Genomic DNA, 8,935 nt, shown 5'->3' with positions numbered 1-8,935 from the left:
CTCTCTCTCTGTCTCTCTCTCTCTGTCACCCTCTCTCTCTCTCTCTGTCACCCTCTCTCTCTCTCTCTGTCACCCTCTCTCTCTCTGTCACCCTCTCTCTCTCTGTCACCCACTCTCTCTCTGTCACCCACTCTCTCTCTCTGTCACCCACTCTCTCTCTCTGTCACCCACTCTCTCTCTCTGTCACCCACTCTCTCTCTGTCACCACTCTCTCTTGTCACCCTCTCTCTGTCACCCACTCTCTCTCTCTGTCACCCACTCTCTCTCTCTGTCACCCACCCTCTCTCTCTGTCACCCACTCTCTCTCTCTGTCACCCACTCTCTCTCTCTGTCACCCACTCTCTCTCTCTGTCACCCACTCTCTCTCTCTGTCACCCACTCTCTCTCTCTGTCACCACTCTCTCTCTCTGTCACCCACTCTCTCTCTGTCACCCACTCTCTCTCTGTCACCCACTCTCTCTCTCTGTCACCCACTCTCTCTCTCTGTCACCCATCTCTCTCTCTGTCACCCACTCTCTCTCTGTCACCCACTCTCTCTCTGTCACCCACCTCTCTCTCTGTCACCCACTCTCTCTCTGTCACCCACTCTCTCTCTGTCATCCACTCTCTCTCTGTCATCCACTCTCTCTCTGTCATCCACTCTCTCTCTGTCACCACTCTCTCTCTGTCACCACTCTCTCTCTGTCACCCACTCTCTCTCTGTCACCCTCTCTCTTTGTCACCTCTCTCTCTCTGCCACCTCTCTCTCTGTCACCCTCTCTCTCTCTGTCACCCTCTCTCTCTGTCACCTTCTCTCTCTCTGTCACTCTCTCTCTCTCTCTGTCACTCTCTCTCTGTCACCCTCTCTCTGTCACCCTCTCTCTGTCACCCTCGCTTTCTGTCACCCTCTCTCTCTGTCACCCTCTCTCTCTCTCTGTCACCCCCTCTCTCTCTCTGTCACCCTCTCTCTCTCTGTCACCCTCTCTCTCTCTCTGTCACCCTCTCTGTCACCCTCTCTCTGTCACCCTCTCTCTGTCACCCTCTCTCTGTCACCCTCTCTCTCTGTCACCCTCTCTCTCTGTCACCCTCTCTCTCTGTCACCCTCTCTCTCTGTCACCCTCTCTCTCTGTCACCCTTTCTCTCTGTCACCCTCTCTCTCTGTCAACCTCTCTCTCTCTCTCTCTGTCACCCTCTCTCTCTGTCACCCTCTCTCTCTCTCTGTCACCCTCTCTCTCTCTCTGTCACCCTCTCTCTCTCTCTGTCACCCTCTCTCTCTCTCTGTCACCCTCTCTCTCTCTCTGCCACCTCTCTCTCTCTCTGCCACCCTCTCTCTCTCTCTGTCACCCTCTCTCTCTCTCTGTCACCCTCTGTCTCTCTGTGTCACTCTCTCTCTCTCTCTCTCTCTGTCACCCTCTCTCTCTCTGTCACCCTCTCTCTCTCTCTCTGTGTCGCCCTCTCTCTCTCTCTCTGTCACCCTCTCTCTGTCACCCTCTCTCTGTCACCCTCACTGTCTGTCTCTCTCTCACTCTCTGTCACCCTCTCTCTCTCTCTCTCTCTCTGTCACCCTCTCTCTCTCTCTCTCTCTGTCACCCTCTCTCTCTCTCTCTCTCTCTCTCTCTGTCACCCTCTCTCTCTCTCTCTGTTACCCTCTCTCTCTCTCTCTGTCACCCTCTCTCTCTCTGTCACCCTCTCTCTCTCTGTCACCCTCTCTCTCTCTCCGTCACCCCTCTCTCTCTCTCTCTCTCTCTCTCTCTCTCTCTCTCACCCCCCCTCTCTCTCTGTCACCCCCTCTCTCTCTCTCTGTCACCCTCTCTCTCTCTCTTTCACCCTCTCTCTCTCTCTCTCTCTCTGTCACCTTCTCTCTCTGTCACCCTCTCTCTGTCACCCTCACTGTCTGTCTCTCTCTCACTCTCTGTCACCCTCTCTCTCTCTCTCTGTCACCCTCTCTCTCTCTCTCTGTCACCCTCTCTCTCTCTCTCTGTGTCGCCCTCTCTCTCTCTCTCTGTCACCCTCTCTCTGTCACCCTCTCTCTGTCACCCTCTCTCTGTCACCCTCTCTCTGTCACCCTCTCTCTCTGTCACCCTCTCTCTCTGTCACCCTCTCTCTCTGTCACCCTCTCTCTCTGTCACCCTCTCTCTCTGTCACCCTCTCTCTCTGTCACCCTCTCTCTCTCTCACCCCTCTCTCTCTCTCACCCCTCTCTCTCTCTCACCCCCTCTCTCTCTCTGTCACCCTCTCTCTCTCTGTCACCCTCTCTCTCTCTGTCACCCTCTCTCTCTCTGTCACCCTCTCTCTCTCTGTCACCCTCTCTCTCTCTGTCACACTCTCTCTCTCTGTCACCCTCTCTCTCTCTCTGTCACCCTCTCTCTCTCTCTGTCACCCTCTCTCTCTCTCTGTCACCCTCTCTCTCTCTCTCTGTCACCCTCTCTCTCTCTCTGTCACCCTCTCTCTCTCTCTCTGTCACCCTCTCTCTCTCTCTCTGTCACCCACTCTCTCTCTGTCACCCACTCTCTCTCTCTGTCACCCACTCTCTCTCTCTGTCACCCACTCTCTCTCTCTGTCACCCACTCTCTCTCTCTGTCACCCACTCTCTCTCTGTCACCCACTCTCTCTCTGTCACCCACTCTCTCTCTCTGTCACCCACTCTCTCTCTCTGTCACCCACTCTCTCTCTCTGTCACCCACTCTCTCTCTCTGTCACCCACTCTCTCTCTCTGTCACCCACTCTCTCTCTCTGTCACCCACTCTCTCTCTGTCACCACATCTCTCTCTCTGTCACCATTCTCTCTCTCTGTCACCCACTCTCTCTCTCTGTCACCACTCTCTCTCTGTCACCCACTCTCTATCTGTCACCCACTCTCTCTCTGTCACCCACTCTCTCTCTGTCACCCACTCTCTCTCTGTCACCCACTCTCTCTCTGTCACCCACTCTCTCTCTGTCACCCACTCTCTCTCTGTCACCCACTCTCTCTCTGTCACCCACTCTCTCTCTGTCACCCACTCTCTCTCTGTCACCCACTCTCTCTCTGTCACCCACTCTCTCTCTGTCACCCACTCTCTCTCTGTCACCCACTCTCTCTCTGTCACCCACTCTCTCTCTGTCACCCACTCTCTCTCTCCGTCGCCCTCTCTTTCTCTCTGTCGCTCTCTCTCTCTCTCTGTCGCCCTCTCTCTCTCTCTGTCACCCACTCTCTCTCTGTCACCCACTCTCTCTCTGTCACCCACTCTCTCTCTGTCACCCACTTTCTCTCTGTCACCCACTCTCTCTCTCTGTCACCCACTCTCTCTCTCTGTCACCCACTCTCTCTCTCTGTCACCCACTCTCTCTCTGTCACCCACTCTCTCTCTGTCACCCACTCTCTCTCTGTCACCCACTCTCTCTCTGTCACCCACTCTCTCTCTGTCACCCACTCTTTCTCTGTCACCCACTCTTTCTCTGTCACCCACTCTCTCTCTCTGTCGCCCTCTCTTTCTCTGTCGCCCTCTCTCTCTCTGTGTCGCTCTCTCTCTCTGTCGCCCTCTCTCTCTCTCTGTCTGTCGCCCTCTCTCTCTCTCTCTCTGTCGCCCTCTCTCTCTCTCTCTCTGTCGCCCTCTCTCTTTCTCTGTCACCCTCTCTCTCTCTCTGTCGCCCTCTCTCTCTGTCGCCCTCTCTCTCTCTCTGTCGCCCTCTCTCTCTCTCTGTCGCCCCCTCTCTCTCTCTCTGTCGTGCCCTCTCTCTCTCTCTGTCGTGCCCTTTCTCTCTCTCTCTCTCTCTGCCGTGCCCTCTCTCTCTCTGTCGTGCCCTCTCTCTCTCTCTGTCGTGCTCTCTCTCTCTCTGACGTGCCCTCTCTCTCTCTCTGTCGTGCCCTCTCTCTCTCTCTGTCGTGCCCTCTCTCTCTCTCTGTCGTGCCCTCTCTCTCTCTCTGTCGTGCCCTCTCTCTCTCTCTGTCGTGCCCTCTCTCTCTCTCTGTCGTGCCCTCTCTCTCTCTCTGTCGTGCCCTCTCTCTCTCTCTGTCGTGCCCTCTCTCTGTCGTGCCCTTTCTCTCTCTCTCTCTCTCTGTCGTGCCCTCTCTCTCTCTGTCGTGCCCTCTCTCTCTCTCTGTCGTGCCCTCTCTCTCTCTGTCGTGCCCTCTCTCTCTCTGTCGTGCCCTCTCTCTGTCGTGCCCTCTCTCTCTCTGTCGTGCCCTTTCTCTCTCTCTCTCTCTGTCGTGCCCCTCTCTCTCTCTGTCGTGCCTCTCTCTCTCTCTGTCGTGCCTCTTCTCTCTCTCTGACGTGCCCTCTCTCTCTCTCTGTCGTGCCCTCTCTCTCTCTGTCGTGCCCTTCTCTCTCTGTCTGCCCACTCTCTCTCTCTGTCGTGCCCACTCTCTCTCTCTGTCACCCACTCTCTCTCTCTGTCACCCACTCTCTCTCTCTGTCACCCACTCTCTCTCTGTCACCCACTCTCTCTGTCACCCACTCTCTCTCTGTCACCCACTCTCTCTCTGTCACCCACTCTCTCTCTCTGTCACCACTCTCTCTCTGTCACCCACTCTCTCTCTCTGTCACCCACTCTCTCTCTGTCACCCACTCTCTCTCTGTCACCCACTCTCTCTCTGTCACCCACTCTCTCTCTCTGTCGCCCTCTCTTTCTCTGTCGCCCTCTCTCTCTCTCTGTCGCTCTCTCTCTCTCTCTGTCGCCCTCTCTCTCTCTCTGTCTGTCGCCCTCTCTCTCTCTCTCTCTGTCGCCCTCTCTCTCTCTCTCTCTGTCGCCCTCTCTCTCTCTCTCTCTCTCTGTCGCCCTCTCTCTGTCGCCCTCTCTCTGTCGCCCTCTCTCTGTCGCCCTCTCTCTGTCGCCCACTCTCTGTCGCCCACTCTCTGTCGCCCACTCTCTGTCGCCCACTCTCTGTCGCCCACTCTCTGTCGCCCACTCTCTGTCGCCCTCTCTCTGTCGCCCTCTTCTCTCTCTCTGTCGCCCTCTGTATCTCTCGCTGTCGCCCTCTCTCTCTCTCTCTGTCGCCCTCTCTCTCTCTGTCGCCCTCTCTCTTCTCTTTCTGTCGCCCTCTCTCTCTCTCTCTGTTGCCCTCTCTCTCTGTCGCCCTCTCTCTCTCTCTGTCGCCCTCTCTCTCTCTCTCTGTCGCCCTCTCTCTCTCTCTGTCGCCCTCTCTCTCTCTCTGTCGCCCTCTCTCTCTCTCTGTCGCCCTCTCTCTCTCTCTGTCGCCCTCTCTCTCTCTCTGTTGCTCTCTCTCTCTGTCGCCCCCTGTCTCTCTCTATCGCCCCCTCTCTCTCTCTGTCGCCACCTCTCTCTCTCGGTCGCCCCCTCTCTCTCTCGGTCGCCCCCTCTCTCTCTCTGTCGCCCCCTCTCTCTCTCTCTGTCGTGCCCTCTCTCTCTCTCTGTCGTGCCCTCTCTCTCTCTCTGTCGTGCCCTCTCTCTCTCTCTGTCGTGCCCTCTCTCTCTCTGTCGTGCCCTCTCTCTGTCGTGCCCTTTCTCTCTCTCTGTCGTGCCCTCTCTCTCTCTCTGTCGCCCTCTCTCTCTCTCTGTCGCCCTCTCTCTCTCTCTGTCGCCCTCTCTCTCTCTCTGTCGCCCTCTCTCTCTCTCTGTCGCTCTCTCTCTCTGTCGCCCGCTGTCTCTCTCTATCGCCCCCTCTCTCTCTCTGTCGCCACCTCTCTCTCTCGGTCGCCCCCTCTCTCTCTCTGTCGCCCCCTCTCTCTCTCTGTCGCCCCTCTCTCTCTCTGTCGCCCCTCTCTCTCTCTCTGTCGTGCCCTCTCTCTCTCTCTGTCGTGCCCTCTCTCTCTCTGTCGTGCCCTCTCTCTGTCATGCCCTCTCTCTCTCTCTGTCGTGCCCTCTCTCTCTCTGTCGTGCCCTCTCTCTCTCTCTGTCGTGTCCTCTCTCTCTCTCTGTCGTGCCCTCTCTCTCTCTGTCGTGCCCTCTCTCTCTCTCTGTCGTGCCCTTTCTCTCTCTCTCTCTCTCTGTCGTGCCCTCTCTCTCTCTGTCGTGCCCTCTCTCTCTCTCTCTGTCGTGCTCTCTCTCTCTGACGTGCCCTCTCTCTCTCTCTGTCGTGCCCTCTCTCTCTCTCTGTCTTGCCCTCTCTCTCTGTCGTGCCCTCTCTCTCTCTGTCGTGCCCTCTCTCTCTCTCTGTCGTGCCCTCTCTCTCTGTCGTGCCCTCTCTCTCTCTCTGTCGTGCCCTCTCTCTCTCTGTCGTGCCCTCTCTCTCTCTGTCGTGCCCTCTCTCTCTCTCTGTCGTGCCCTCTCTCTCTCTCTGTCGTGCCCTCTCTCTCTGTCGTGCCCTCTCTCTCTGTCGTGCCCTCTCTCTCTCTCTGTCTCACCCTCTCTCTCTGTCTCACCCTCTCTCTCTGTCTCACCCTCTCTCTCTGTCTCACCCTCTCTCTCTGTCTCACCCTCTCTCTCTGTCTCACCCACTCTCTCTGTCTCACACACTCTGTCTCACACACTCTCTCTCTGTCGCCCTCTCTCTCTCTGTCGCCCTCTCTCTCTCTGTCGCCCTCTCTCTCTCTGTCGACTCTCTCTCTCTGTCGCCCTCTCTCTCTCTGTCGCCCTCTCTCTCTCTCTGTCGCCCACTCTCTCTCTCTGTCGCCCACTCTCTCTCTCTGTCGCCCACTCTCTCTCTCTGTCGCCCACTCTCTCTCCCCACTCTCTCTGTCACCCACTCTCTCTCTGTCACCACTCTCTCTCTCTGTCACCCACTCTCTCTCTCTGTCACCCACTCTCTCTCTCTGTCACCCACTCTCTCTCTGTCACCCACTCTCTCTCTGTCACCCACTCTCTCTCTGTCACCCACTCTCTCTCTGTCACCCACTCTCTCTCTCTGGCGCACTCTCTCTCTCTGGCGCCCTCTCTTTCTCTGTCGCCCTCTCTCTCTCTCTGTCGCTCTCTCTCTCTCTCTGTCGCCCTCTCTCTCTCTCTGTCTGTCGCCCCCTCTCTCTCTCTGTCGCCCTCTCTCTGTCGCCCTCTCTCTGTCGCCCTCTCTCTGTCGCCCTCTCTCTGTCGCCCTCTCTCTGTCGCCCTCTCTCTGTCGCCCTCTGTCTCTCTCTCTGTCGCCCTCTGTATCTCTCGCTGTCGCCCTCTCTCTCTCTCTCTCTGTCGCCCTCTCTCTCTCTGTCGCCCTCTCTCTCTCTCTGTCGCCCTCTCTCTCTCTCTGTCGCCTTCTCTCTCTCTCTCTGTCGCCCTCTCTCTCTCTCTCTCTGTCGCCCTCTCTCTCTCTGTCGCCCTCTCTCTCTCTCTGTCGCCCTCTCTCTCTCTCTGTCACTCTCTCTCTCTCTGTCACTCTCTCCTCTCTCTGTCGCCCTCTCTCTCTCTCTGTTGCTCTCTCTCTCTGTCGCCCCTGTCTCTCTCTATCGCCCCCTCTCTCTCTCTGTCGCCACCTCTCTCTCTCGGTCGCCCCCTCTCTCTCTCTGTCGCCCCCTCTCTCTCTCTGTCGCCCCCTCTCTCTCTCTCTGTCGTGCCCTCTCTCTCTCTCTGTCGTGCCTCTCTCTCTCTGTCGTGCCCTCTCTCTCTCTCTGTCGTGCCCTCTCTCTCTCTCTGTCGTGCCCTTTCTCTCTCTCTCTCTCTGTCGTGCCCTCTCTCTCTCTGTCGTGCTCTCTCTCTCTCTGACGTGCCCTCTCTCTCTGACGTGCCCTCTCTCTCTGTCGTGCCCTCTCTCTCTCTCTGTCGTGCCCTCTCTCTCTGTCATGCCCTCTCTCTCTCTCTGTCGTGCCCTCTCTCTTCTGTCGTGCCCTCTCTCTCTCTCTGTCGTGCCCTCTCTCTCTCTCTGTCGTGCCCTCTCTCTCTCTGTCGTGCCCTCTCTCTCTCTCTGTCGTGCCCTTTCTCTCTCTCTCTCTCTCTCTCTGTCGTGCCCTCTCTCTCTCTGTCGTGCCCTCTCTCTCTCTGTCTGTCGTGCTCTCTCTCTCTGACGTGCCCTCTCTCTCTCTCTGTCGTGCCCTCTCTCTCTCTCTGTCGTGCCCTCTCACTCTGTCATGCCCTCTCTCTCTCTGTCGTGCCCTCTCTCTCTCTCTCTGTCGTGCCCTCTCTCTCTCTGTCGTGCCCTCTCTCTCTCTCTGTCGTGCCCTCTCTCTCTCTCTGTCGTGCCCTCTCTCTCTCTGTCGTGCCCTCTCTCTCTCTCTGTCGTGCCCTCTCTCTCTCTCTGTCGTGCCCTCTCTCTCTCTCTGTCGTGCCCTCTCTCTCTCTCTGTCGTGCCCTCTCTCTCTGTCTCACCCTCTCTCTCTGTCTCACCCTCTCTCTCTGTCTCACCCTCTCTCTCTGTCTCACCCACTCTCTCTGTCTCACACACTCTGTCTCACACACTCTCTCTCTGTCGCTCTCTGTCGCCCTCTCTCTCTGTCGCCCTCTCTCTCTCTGTCGCCCTCTCTCTCTCTGTCGCCCTCTCTCTCTCTGTCGAACTCTCTCTCTCTGTCGCCCTCTCTCTCTCTGTCGCCCTCTCTCTCTCTCTGTCGCCCACTCTCTCTCTCTGTCGCCCACTCTCTCTCTCTGTCGCCCACTCTCTCTCTCTGTCACCCACTCTCTCTCTGTCACCCACTCTCTCTCTGTCACCCACTCTCTCTCTCTGTCACCCACTCTCTCTCTCTGTCACCCACTCTCTCTCTGTCACCCACTCTCTCTCTGTCACCCACTCTCTCTCTGTCACCCACTCTCTCTCTGTCACCCACTCTCTCTCTGTCACCCACTCTCTCTCTGTCACCCACTCTCTCTCTGTCACCCACTCTCTCTCTGTCACCCACTCTCTCTCTCTGGCGCCCTCTCTTTCTCTGTCGCCCTCTCTTTCTCTGTCGCCCTCTCTCTCTCTGTCGCTCTCTCTCTCTCTCTGTCGCCCTCTCTCTCTCTCTTTCTGTCGCCCCCTCTCTCTCTCTGTCGCCCTCTCTCTCTCTCTCTCTGTCGCCCTCTCTCTGTCGCCCTCTCTCTGTCGCCCTCTGTCTCTCTCTCTGTCGCCCTCTGTATCTCTCGCTGTCGCCCTCTCTCTCTCTCTCTGTCGCCCTCTCTCTCTCTGT

General features: G+C 57.2%; 1 protein-coding gene across 1 annotated transcript in view; it reads left to right on the top strand.

Moving 5' to 3' along the window:
• LOC142488358 (uncharacterized) overlaps positions 1 to 8,935 on the top strand; it is an 85,075-nt gene that overhangs the window by 1,300 nt on the left and 74,840 nt on the right. The window lies entirely within an intron of this gene.

This window comes from Ascaphus truei, chromosome 2 (assembly GCF_040206685.1).
Source record: "Ascaphus truei isolate aAscTru1 chromosome 2, aAscTru1.hap1, whole genome shotgun sequence".
In the NCBI taxonomy this organism is placed as follows: domain Eukaryota; kingdom Metazoa; phylum Chordata; class Amphibia; order Anura; family Ascaphidae; genus Ascaphus; species Ascaphus truei.
This window is presented reverse-complemented; position numbering and strand designations above follow the sequence as displayed.